Source organism: Prinia subflava, chromosome 8 (genome assembly GCF_021018805.1).
Source record: "Prinia subflava isolate CZ2003 ecotype Zambia chromosome 8, Cam_Psub_1.2, whole genome shotgun sequence".
Lineage (NCBI taxonomy): Eukaryota > Metazoa > Chordata > Aves > Passeriformes > Cisticolidae > Prinia > Prinia subflava.
In genome coordinates, this window is record NC_086254.1 from 31,256,881 (window position 1) to 31,268,659 (window position 11,779).

An 11,779-nucleotide genomic window follows, 5' to 3' on the forward strand; every position below is an offset into this window, starting at 1 on the left:
CACACAGCCTTCCCCGGAATGCTCTATTACTCTCTTTAGGGCCCTGAGATACCATCTTCACTGTAAAGATAGATTGTAAAGCAACTTTGTCATGGTCAGACAGAAAGCCTCAGGCAGAAGGAGGAACCCAGCAAAGTCTCACATCCCATGCTAATGCCTGGTTCATCCTTCTCCATAAAGAAACTGTGAAAAACGAGCCTGTGACTGCAGAACAGGTCAAACCCGATGGCTTCTGAAAAGCAGCATCACAGCTTCCCTGCCTGTGCACCACAGATAGGGCTGAGCCTGGACAGACGCAGCCGGAGTGCTCAGCCAGGCGTTTGCCAGCTACATGGAAAAATGTTCACACGAGGTGTTTTGCCCTACTCTGCCAGAAGAGCAGTGGGGTGGCCCTGTCCCTGTGGCCACCACGGGGTCTCTGTGTGGGGGCTGCACAGATGGGCAGCTGCTCCAGTGAGGTTTAGAACACAACCACTGTGTTGTGCCAGGCTCCACGGAGCCTGGACACTGCCTGCAAGTGTCATTTGACACTTTGGCACTGAGTGAGTCTCATCACCTTGCTGAATACAGAGTGTCCATCTGCCTGATGCTCCCTGGATACAGGGAGCTGGAGCCTTAAGCTGTTCTTTGTCTTTCCGTATGAGGGAGGGATCATTTTCTTTTCTAGGTCACATAACAGATCAGTGACACAGCAGGGTCAATAAAGGAAAAAAAAACAAAACAAAACAAAAGCCAGCCCAGGTTCCAATCCTTACAACCAGAGATGCAGCCTGGCTCAGGCAGTCCTTGGACTCCTCAGTACAGCCTTAGGGTCCAGGGGCTTTTCATACTCCTCCTCAACCCTTCTCAGGGACAGGGAGCATCCCCAGGATAAGCAGCTAGAATACCAAGGCTTGCCTTTGTTTCTTTTGGAGCTTTAGATCTGGCTGATATCCATGATAGTGCATCATCTTAGGACCCGATTCTTGGCAGCTGAGCTCCCCAGCACTGCTTGGGGTGCAGGTAGGAATCAGCCTGCTCTCCCAGCATCTGCCTCTCATCCAGGGATTTTGCTGGATGATTAGTGCCTCCTGCCTGGATTCTCTTCCTGCTCACCCTGAGACAAACCCACAGCATGGCCTTTCAAACAGCAGCAGCCAGAATAAAAAGGTTGATCCCATGGAGGAGCCATTTGGGCTGGAAGCACCCACCAGTGGGCTTAGGGAGGCCACCAAGTCCAGAGGCACAGTCCCACTGACAATAGCACCAGCCTTGTCCCCTCATGCTGTCACCCAGGCTGGTCCAGCCAATCTCCTGAGCCAGGCAAACCACAACCATCACTCAGGGTCACAGGTAGCCCTGCCCTGCAGCTTTTCTCTGGCACCAGCTGGTTTCCCAGCCGTGGGAGGTAAGCTACAGTCAGGTAAGGACTTTAGCCCTCCCCTGCAGATCCTGAAGATTAACCCTTGGCAAGAGGGTTTTGCTACTCTTCCAGCAAAGGCAAATCCTCTGGTAGCAGGGCAAGGGAGGACAGATGGCTCAGGTGCCACCCAGACCTGCTGCTGGAGGGGATGAGGTCCAAGTGACAACAGGCTGTGTCCTCTGAGTGAACACATGCTGGCAGCCTCCTGTCCACCCCTTGTTACCAGTGAGTAACAGGCGCTGAGGGAACTCTGGTGGCACTGCCAGCAAAACCTGAGAGCCTGACTCAGGGGGACAGTCCTGCTGTGAGCCAACCCTTTAACATACAGCACCCTGCTCCTGCCTCAGGAGACCTTACGCAGCATTTAGGCTGTGGGAGAGACCCCAGACCCTCAGCACAACTCAGGATTTGCAGTTCAGGGCTGACCCTGTGTACTCAAACCCGTTTATCCTGTGGGAGCCAGGACTCCACGTTCTTGGTGAGCTTTGGGTAAGTGAAGGGGATGCTCAAGTCAAACAACTCATCCTTGCCATTTTAGAGCCCACTGCCAACACAAACTGCACAGCACAGGACCCCTGCCTCCTCACTAGAGCTGCTTGGGGCACCCACAGCCCCACCCTAATACACTCTTAAGATCCCTCAGCTGCCACTGAGGCTGAGGACAAGACAGGGAGAGGAGGAAGCAAACATTGCCATAGGCAGGGCTTGGAAGTACTGAATCCAGTCCCCTCATTCCCTGTACACAAACCACCTCAGTTCCCCTGCACTTCCCCAGAGGGCAGGCTGGACAGCAGCACCCTGGCCTCCCCCAACACCCACCTCCTCCTCCATTTCACCCCCCAAGGCCATCCCATTCTCAAACAGCCATGCCAAAAGGTGCAGATCCAAGGGCTGGCAGAGCCACGGCCTCAGCTTCCCTCCTGGGCTGACCTGGCTAGCCCACCCCCAGCCCATGCACTGCACGGAGACCAAGGGACCTGCACACAAGAGATAATCCCTCAATTGCTTAATTGCTTTTAAGACAAACAAAACATGAAGCATTAAACTTTTAAGATGCCAAGACTGAGTCACTTGCCAGTCTGAAGAAGAGGAGCAGCCAGACTGGGGACTTGGGGCACCACCCAGACTGTGGTGATGATGATAGTGGTGAAGAAGCAGCAGCAGCATCCACTCTGAATTTAGAAAAGCCCCTATGCCCAGCAGTGTGCTATATGTCAATTAATTAATCACCCAGTGAGGGATCCCAATCAGCACCCACTAATTACCTTAACACAGCAGGCTTGTTTCTTCGACTTGCTGATAAAGCAGATTCTGCTGAAGGGAGGCTGTCCCTGTCCTGTCACCCCTAGCCCAGCCTGGGTGGCTTCACTCAGGGACACTGTGCCCTGTGCCCTGGATTCTGGCAGCACAAGCACCACCCGTGCCCTGCCCTGTGCTTGCTTTGGGCCACACAGTGGCAGAGTCCTGCTCTGACATCGTGTCCCAGGCTGGGGGCCCATGGAACACCCTCAGGGCCTAACTGCAATGACTCTGCCACTTGCTTTTCCTCCAGACTGCTGGAGATGCCAGACACAGCCCTGATCTGTGCTGAACCACGAGCCTGTCTGGGGAATGGCTCCAGTGGAACAGAACCCACACCAGATCCCAGAAGCATCTTCCAAAAAAAGTGTCTGAAGCACCAGGAGCTTCACATGGGTACTGCACTGTTGCAGCCGGGAAGCCTGGTAGGCTCCCGTGGCGGTCAGTTGCTTAAGGGCAGAAATGCCTAGTCATGGTGACTAGGCCAAAATAACCCTTCTCCCGCGCTTGGACCCTCGCTTATCTCCCTGTAAGACAATAGGTCACTTTGTACCCCGAACCATACCATTGGACACCTTTTCAAAACCTCTGTACCCTATAAAAACCCCACTTTCCCCCAGCTCAGCAGAAGCCGCTGTCCCTGGAACCCTTCACCGAAGAAGCTAATAAAGATTCATCTGTGGAACTCCATACGGCGCTTCTCCTCTCTCTCCCTGCGTCTGCCAAGGCACCTTAGCAAGCTTATGAGCTGAGAATCACTGCTAAAGAGCTGATCACTGCTAAGAGCTGAATATCACTATAACTAAGCTTGCTAAGTGTTGCCTGGGCCCGGGAGCTTTGCCGGAGTTGCTTGGACAGGGGGGTACGTAAGTGCACCCCTAACCAGGACCAACAAAGGCAGCCGAGACACCGACTGAAGCTACCGGGGAAAAACAAAACCTGGCGAACCAACGTGGGTGGAAAACCCCTGGAGAGCAGCCTTCACCGCGAAGAGTTACTGCCTTGGTTCACTCAGAGTCCTTCTGAAGGCAACTTCTCCGTTATAGAAGAATTTCTCTGCAGAAGGCGTCTGACGACCCTCCCAGTCCAGCTCTGAGGAGTCAGACGTTGGCAGACCACCCTACCAGCAGCTTTTCGACCCACATTCGGCTGAGGAGTAAGTTGATTACAGCCTTTTTGCGCGCAAAAAATTCTTTACTCGGGTCTTTTTCTTTTTGTTTTTCTTTTTTTTTCTCTTTTTTCTGCTGGGAGGGGAACGGGACCACATTACTATGGGATCAAAAAATAGTAAATTTAAACGATCCCAGAACGAGAGAGACTTATATTTAGAAATCTTAGAAATTCTATCTCTTAACAACCCTTCTTTCTCTAAAAGTAAAATCTTAAAAACTAACTTGAAAAAGTTTATCAAATGGATCATTTCCCAGTTTCCTGATACTAATACACAATCTATCACTTTAGATTCTTTTTGGGACTCGGTGGGGATAAAAATATACACTTCCCAACTTAATGGAGATTTCTCTGTTACACGATTTCTGCCCATTTTTCATAATACTACCAAAATAGTAGAACAAGGAAATGTTAAGTCTCCCAGTCCCCCCGGAGAGAGCTGTCCATCCTTATCTCTCCCGCCAGACTGTGTCCTTTCAGATGCTAATCTCCCCCCCCTCTCTCCAGATGCCGGCCACAGGGGGGTAGGGCGCGGATGCGCCGCTCCTGCCCCGCTCCCGCCCTGCGCCCCCGGGACCACCGCGGCCCCCGGCACCCCCACGCCCTCTCCCCAAAGCCCCCACCCCCACCCCTCGGCCCCCCCTCCTCCACCTTCAGCCGCCCCCCCGGGGACGGAGAACACGGACTCCGTGCTGTCCCCACCCCCCCTCTCCGCGCCGCCCCCACCTTACCCCTCCCTCGCGCTGATCCCAAACCCTTCCTGTGTGCCTGCAAAGCCTGCAGGACCTGCTTATCTCATGTGTGGCCATCACCCTTTCCCCGCAGTATCTTCGAATGCAACTGTGCCTGCTCCTATAGACTCTGCACCCCCACACCTCACCCCCCCCACTCCCTCTGTAGCGAACGCGGCCCCATGCAATCCCACCCACCCGTCGCTACCCTATCCCCAAACCCTGCAGCCACTAAACCCTCATGGTACTTCTGAGACACCCCATGGTAGCATAACGCTTTTACAGGCCTCGCAACCCTGTCCCAGCTGCGCCTCCCGTAGCCAGGTCTTGCAGCCCTGTCTACAGCACCCCACACCCCTGCAAAATGCCACTCCAAAACGCCAGAAAAAGCACTCCTCATCGGAGGATAGTAGTGATACTGAGCTCAGTTCTGATGAAGATGACATTGATCCATGGGCTTTAATTAAAATGGAAGCCACTCACGCAGGTGACTGGGAGTTGGCTCAGAAAATTTCTGCCTTCCCTGTAACTTATATAAAGGGAAAAAGAGGTGGTGCCTCCACTAAAATTATGTGGGAACCTAATACAAACAAAGAGCTCATAGAACTTCGAAAAGTAGCCAAAGAACATGGCAGAAGTTCACATATTTTTAAAAATTTCCTAGAAGCTATCTTCTCGGCACATGTTTTAATACCCCATGATGTTAAGAATATTGCTCACTGCCTCCTATCCCCGGCAGAATATATGCTATGGGAAAGGCATTGGAAAAAACAATTAAAAACATTATCAGACACATACGCTAAAGATCCTACTGGGCAAAGTTTTTCAGTTGAACTGCTGGCTGGAGAAGGCAATTTGCAGAAACCCTCAGATCAAGCTAAAACTTTGTCTGAGGCAGCAATACGAGATTTGGCTATTGCAGCTAAGACTTCCTTACTTCTTACCCCAGATGACTCTATCCCTACCCTACACTTCTCTAATATTAAACAAGGAGTAGATGAAAGCTTTATAAAATTTGTGGACAGAATTAAAGATGCTCTGGATAAACAGATAGAGAGCATAGAGGCAAGAAAAGAACTGTTATGCAAACTTGCCATGAGCAATGCTAATGAACAATGTAAAACTATTCTGAGAGCCTTACCCTTGGATACAGAACCTACCATAGAACAAATGGTGGAAAGCTGTACACGTCACCTCTCCACTGAAAACACAGTAGCCCAAGCAGTTGCTAAGGGTATTGCAGAAGGAGTTTCTGGTGCATTTGCAGTAGTGACTTCCCAAGACCAGACCCGCTGCTTTCACTGTGGAGACTTTGGACATTTTATAAAGGACTGTCCACATAGGTCACCTATGCAAATTCCCCGTAACACTTACCACAGACCCCAAAATCAGCAGCGCTTCCAGCGGCGTTCGGGAAACTGCCAGCGGAGCGTGGTCAGGCTCCACGCCAAGACAACAAATCAAAAGCCATCCAGACCCAACCATGCATCATTCCAGGAGATGCCACGTCACAAGAAGGGGATCCAACATACAGAGCAATACAGACGGGAACCCGGCGCCAGCTGGTAACTGCTTTATCCATTGACTTAAAAAAGAGGGATGTTTATCGTGTCCCTACTGGCAAGTATGGGCCAAAAGGAGGTCCTTTTGACATTTTAATTATAGGTGATACCGTTAATGGGCCGGATGAAATTTTTGTTTTTCCAGCAGTACAAACAGTGCACCCAGGTCAAGAAATCTTGGTCCAGCTGTGCTGCACAGACTTACCATTTTTTCTTTTAAAGGGAACTCCAATTGCACAAGCCTTTCTACTCCCAAAATATCACAAGGAACAGCTTCCTCTCAACCCTATAGCAATGTGGGCACAAGTTTTGGGATCCGATAGGCCTACCATTGAGTGTGGCCTATCCTGCAAAGGTGAGAAGATCCACCGACTGGGACTCCTGGACTCAGGCGCAGACCTGAGCCTCATCGCACGCTCAGAATGGCCTGCAAACTGGGAACTAGAACCGGTACCAGGTATGATTTCAGGGATCGGTGGAGCCACAATGTCCATGCGAAGCAAGCACAACGTGCTCATCGAAGGGCCTGAAGGCAAGTTGGCAACTATCCGCCCATTTGTGGTAAGGGCCCCCATCACCCTTTGGGGAAGGGATGTTCTATCCCAATGGGGAGCTTCCTTACAAATTCCCAGTCGGGATTTCTAACTGGGGCCACTGAGGAGCGCACACTACCAGATACCCCTCAGCTTACCTGGAAATGCCAAACCCCGATCTGGATTGAACAGTGGCCCCTCCCTAAAGTAAAACTGTGCGCACTACAAGCACTTGTAGAAGAACAGCTTGCCAAAGGTCACATCGTCGAGACCACCAGCCCTTGGAACACCCCAGTCTTTGTACTGCAAAAGCCTGGAACGGACAGGTGGAGGCTCCTCCAGGATCTGCGTAAAATCAATGAGGTAATTGAGGATATGGGCCCCCTTCAGCCTGGACTGCCTTCACCATCGATGTTGCCTCGAGACTGGACACTTGCCATCATAGATATTAAAGACTGTTTCTTCAGCATCCCGCTGCACCCCCAGGACGCTCCAAGGTTTGCTTTTTCTGTCCCCTCTCTTAACAGAGAGGCTCCACTCAAAAGATATCATTGGCTTTTTCTTCCCCAAGGTCTCAAGGTCTCACCTACTATATGCCAATGGTATGTTGCTCGTGTTTTGTCTCCCGTTCGGAGCCTATTTCCAGATGCAATCATCTACCACTATATGGATGACATCCTGATCTGTGCATCAGACAAAGCCTACCTAGACAAAGCGGTTACAAAGACTATTGAAACCATAGAAAAAGCAGGATTCGAGATCCGTGAAGACAAAATACAGTACACCAACCCATGGACTTATCTTGGATTCCAGATCCGGGAAAGGACCATCGTACCCCAGCAGCTCGTCATCCGAGATGACCCAAAAACTCTGAGAGACTTACATAGTCTGTGTGGATCCATCAATTGGGTACGTCCTCTGCTAGGAATTACAACAGAGGACCTCGCTCCCCTGTTCAACCTTCTCCGTGGCAACGGAGACCTGGACTCTCCACGCACTCTTACAACAGAAGCCCGAGATGCCATCACCAAAGTCCAAGAAGCCCTATCTTCACACCAAGCCCATCGCTTCGAGCCTAGCCTGCCTTTCCAGTTTGTCATCATGGGAAAAGCACCCCGGTTCCATGGACTGATTTTCCAATGGGATACTCAGCTTCGAGATCCTTTATTGATAATTGAGTGGATCTTTACAAACAACCAACCTACAAAGACAATTACCACCTTCCAAGAAATCATGGCACATCTAATAAAAAAGGCCAGAACTCGCCTCCGTTCCCTTGCAGGGTGTGAGTTCACATGCATATACATGCCATTAACCGGCGGAGACCTGGAACATTTGCTTCAGACCAATGAAAATCTCCAGTACGCCCTAGATAGCTATACAGGCCAAATTTCCATCCATATCCCAAAACATAAACTTTTTAATATAACCTTTAATCTGACCCCAAAATTAGTACAGAGTAGAACACCTCTCAAAGCTCTAACAGTCTTTACAGATGGCTCGGGGTCATCCCACAAGTCTGTAATGACATGGAAAGACCCTAAGACCCAAAAATGGGAATCTGATGTCCAAATTGTGGAGGGATCTCCACAGATTGCAGAGTTAGCAGCTGTTGTCAGAGCCTTTGAGAAATTCAAAGACGAACCTTTTAATCTCATTACAGACTCTTCATATGTCGCAGGTATAGCTATGAGGGCAGAACAAGCCCTTCTCAAAGACGTTTCCAATCCAAAGTTACACCAATTGATTTCTGCATTAATACGTTTAATCTCCCACAGAAAACAACCTTACTATGTAATGCATGTGAGGTCACACACTGACCTCCCAGGTATCATTGCAGAAGGGAACAGGAGAGCAGATGCTTTGGCCATGGCGCTAGAGACTGCTAACATCCCTGACATCTTTGCCCAGGCAAAATTGTCACATGCATTTTATCACCAAAATGCAGCTGCCCTTATTAGAATGTTCAAGCTCTCAAAAGATCAAGCAAAAGCTATTGTTGCCACGTGCCCGAACTGCCAAAGCTACCAGATACCATCTGTGGGGACAGGAGTCAATCCCCGAGGACTTAACAGCTGCCAGCTGTGGCAGACAGATGTCACTCACTTCCCACCTTTTGGAAGGTCAAAGTATGTGCATGTATCGGTTGACACGTTTTCTGGAGCAGTGTTTGCATCATCTCATCCAGGAGAAACTACACAGCATGCCATAAAGCACTTCCTCCTTGCCTTTGCTACCCTGGGAGTACCAAAACAGATCAAAACAGATAATGGACCTGCCTATGCCTCTCGTAAGTTAAAGGAATTCTTCAGTAACTGGGGAATAGAACACAAGACAGGCATACCTGCAAATCCCACAGGACAATCCATCATAGAGAGAACACATCAAACCCTCAAAAGAGTCCTCAATCAGCAGCGAAGTGAAACAAAAATCATATCTCCAGTTGAAAGACTCTGCAAGGCTCTCTATGTCATCAACTTCCTAAATGGTACAACATCAGAGCCCGACCCTCCAGTACTTCGCCACTTCGCAAATACCACCCAAGCAAAGCTTGCTGAGAAACCACCTGTGCTAGTGAAGGACCCAGAGACTCATCAAATTTCTGGGCCTTTCCAGTTAATTACTTGGGGGAGAGGATATGCGTGTGTTTCACTACCATCTGGTCCAAGATGGTACCCAGGAAAACACATAAAACCATACCTAGGCACTACAAACACTACTCAGTCAGACACTGACAAGAGTTCTTCTGAGTTGAATACAAGACCGCCTCAAAACCAGACAAGTTCTGCCTGGAGACGAAGGCGTCGCCGAATATCCACGTACCAAAGAAAAAACCGACCCATCCCACGACAGCAGAAGAAACAGAAAAGATGAACAACATTCTGCTGCATCAGTCAAGCTATAAGCCAGACATAGCTTGAACACAAACTTGTCCTCTGAATTACATGTCATTATCTTTTTTTAGAAAATTTTTTACCCTAAAAACCCCTATTATTCCCTTTCCCAACTCTTACCAAAAACCCCTAACCTCACACCCACTTACCCATCCCTTACATATATATAAAAAAAAAAAAAAAAAAAAAAAAAAAAAAAAAAAAAAAGGGGGGGGAGGGGGGAAGGAACAGAGAAATGGAATGAAGGAAAAAACCCAAACCCTTTCCTCCCATCATGAAAGATAACAACTTTTTGTTTATATTCCCTATCAGAAGCCTTATCCCTGTCCAGAGATGAAAACTGGTGTTCTCCTCACTTCTGTTTGGATGCTCTTCACCGTACCGTACGCCTGCGGCTGGATTAGCCCCCAGCCTAGTCATAATGTTTGGGTAACCTTAGCAAAAACATTGAAACAGGATAACATGTGCTTATCCATGGGCAGCGTTGATAACCCACTTTCCACATGTCTAGTAGGGATTCCTTTTGTAGCAGAGGACTGGCCCGTCTATAACTCTGAGCTCCTCCGCACCACAGGTAAGAGACCCAATGCAGTAGATACTTGGGATGATTGGACAAAAATGTTACCTAATGCCCTAGAGGAACCCCAAGAATTGGACTTGCTGGGGTCCACAAAAGCAGCATACTGTGTTAAATTTTACTATAGACGCCCAAGGAATAATGGGCCAGAAACTAACCAGTTAAAAAACACATACAGAAAAGACATATCACCCATTAACAAAGCCTATAACTATCCGGATTGGTGCAATTACACCACTCGCGTGATATCTGTATCCTCTATCCATCCCAAAGTACTACCCAAAGGGATGTTTCTCATCTGTGGTGACCGAGTATGGGCTGGGATCCCCTCACGCCTGCAGGGAGGTCCCTGTAGCCTTGGGAGACTTTCTACCCTCACACCAAATATTACCTTGTTACATAACTGGAAAAAAGAAAGTGAAGCAAATCGCCACAAAAGATCCTATACAGAATTTGACGAAACCTGTGATCCCAAATTATACAATTGGAATAAACCAAAAAGAATTGCTGTCTCCCTATTCTTACCGTGGGTAGCTGCAGCTAAGGCCCTTGGTGAAATAAATCACTTAGGCTGCTGGCTTAGTAAGCAAGCCAACGCTACATCTGCTGCCCTGAGTGATCTTTTAAAGGATGAGGAAACCACAAGACATGCATCTCTCCAGAACCGCGCCGCGATTGACTTCTTGCTGCTCGCCCACGGACACGGATGCCAAGACTTCGAAGGGATGTGTTGCTTCAATCTCTCATCACGCTCAGAATCCATCCACGCAAACATCCAAAAACTGAGAGAACTTGTGAAGGACTTAAAAATAGAAAAGAACCCAGACTGGGTCAATGACCTTTTTGGTCAATGGGGATTAACAGGATGGGTTGCATCTCTTGTTAAGGGAATTCTGTGGATTTTCATTGTAGTTGTCATTGTATTAGTTATGTTCTCATGCCTTATCTATTGCTTTAAAAGAACTATAGGGAACGCTTTTTTATTAAATACAGAAAGTGGAATTGTTGCAGCCGGGAAGCCTGGTAGGCTCCCGTGGCGGTCAGTTGCTTAAGGGCAGAAATGCCTAGTCATGGTGACTAGGCCAAAATAACCCTTCTCCCGCGCTTGGACCCTCGCTTATCTCCCTGTAAGACAATAGGTCACTTTGTACCCCGAACCATACCATTGGACACCTTTTCAAAACCTCTGTACCCTATAAAAACCCCACTTTCCCCCAGCTCAGCAGAAGCCGCTGTCCCTGGAACCCTTCACCGAAGAAGCTAATAAAGATTCATCTGTGGAACTCCATACGGCGCTTCTCCTCTCTCTCCCTGCGTCTGCCAAGGCACCTTAGCAAGCTTATGAGCTGAGAATCACTGCTAAAGAGCTGATCACTGCTAAGAGCTGAATATCACTATAACTAAGCTTGCTAAGTGTTGCCTGGGCCCGGGAGCTTTGCCGGAGTTGCTTGGACAGGGGGGTACGTAAGTGCACCCCTAACCAGGACCAACAAAGGCAGCCGAGACACCGACTGAAGCTACCGGGGAAAAACAAAACTGCACATGCTCCAGGTACCATCAGCTCCTCTAACAGGGATGCTAAGGAGCTAACAAGTCCTGTCATACACAAGC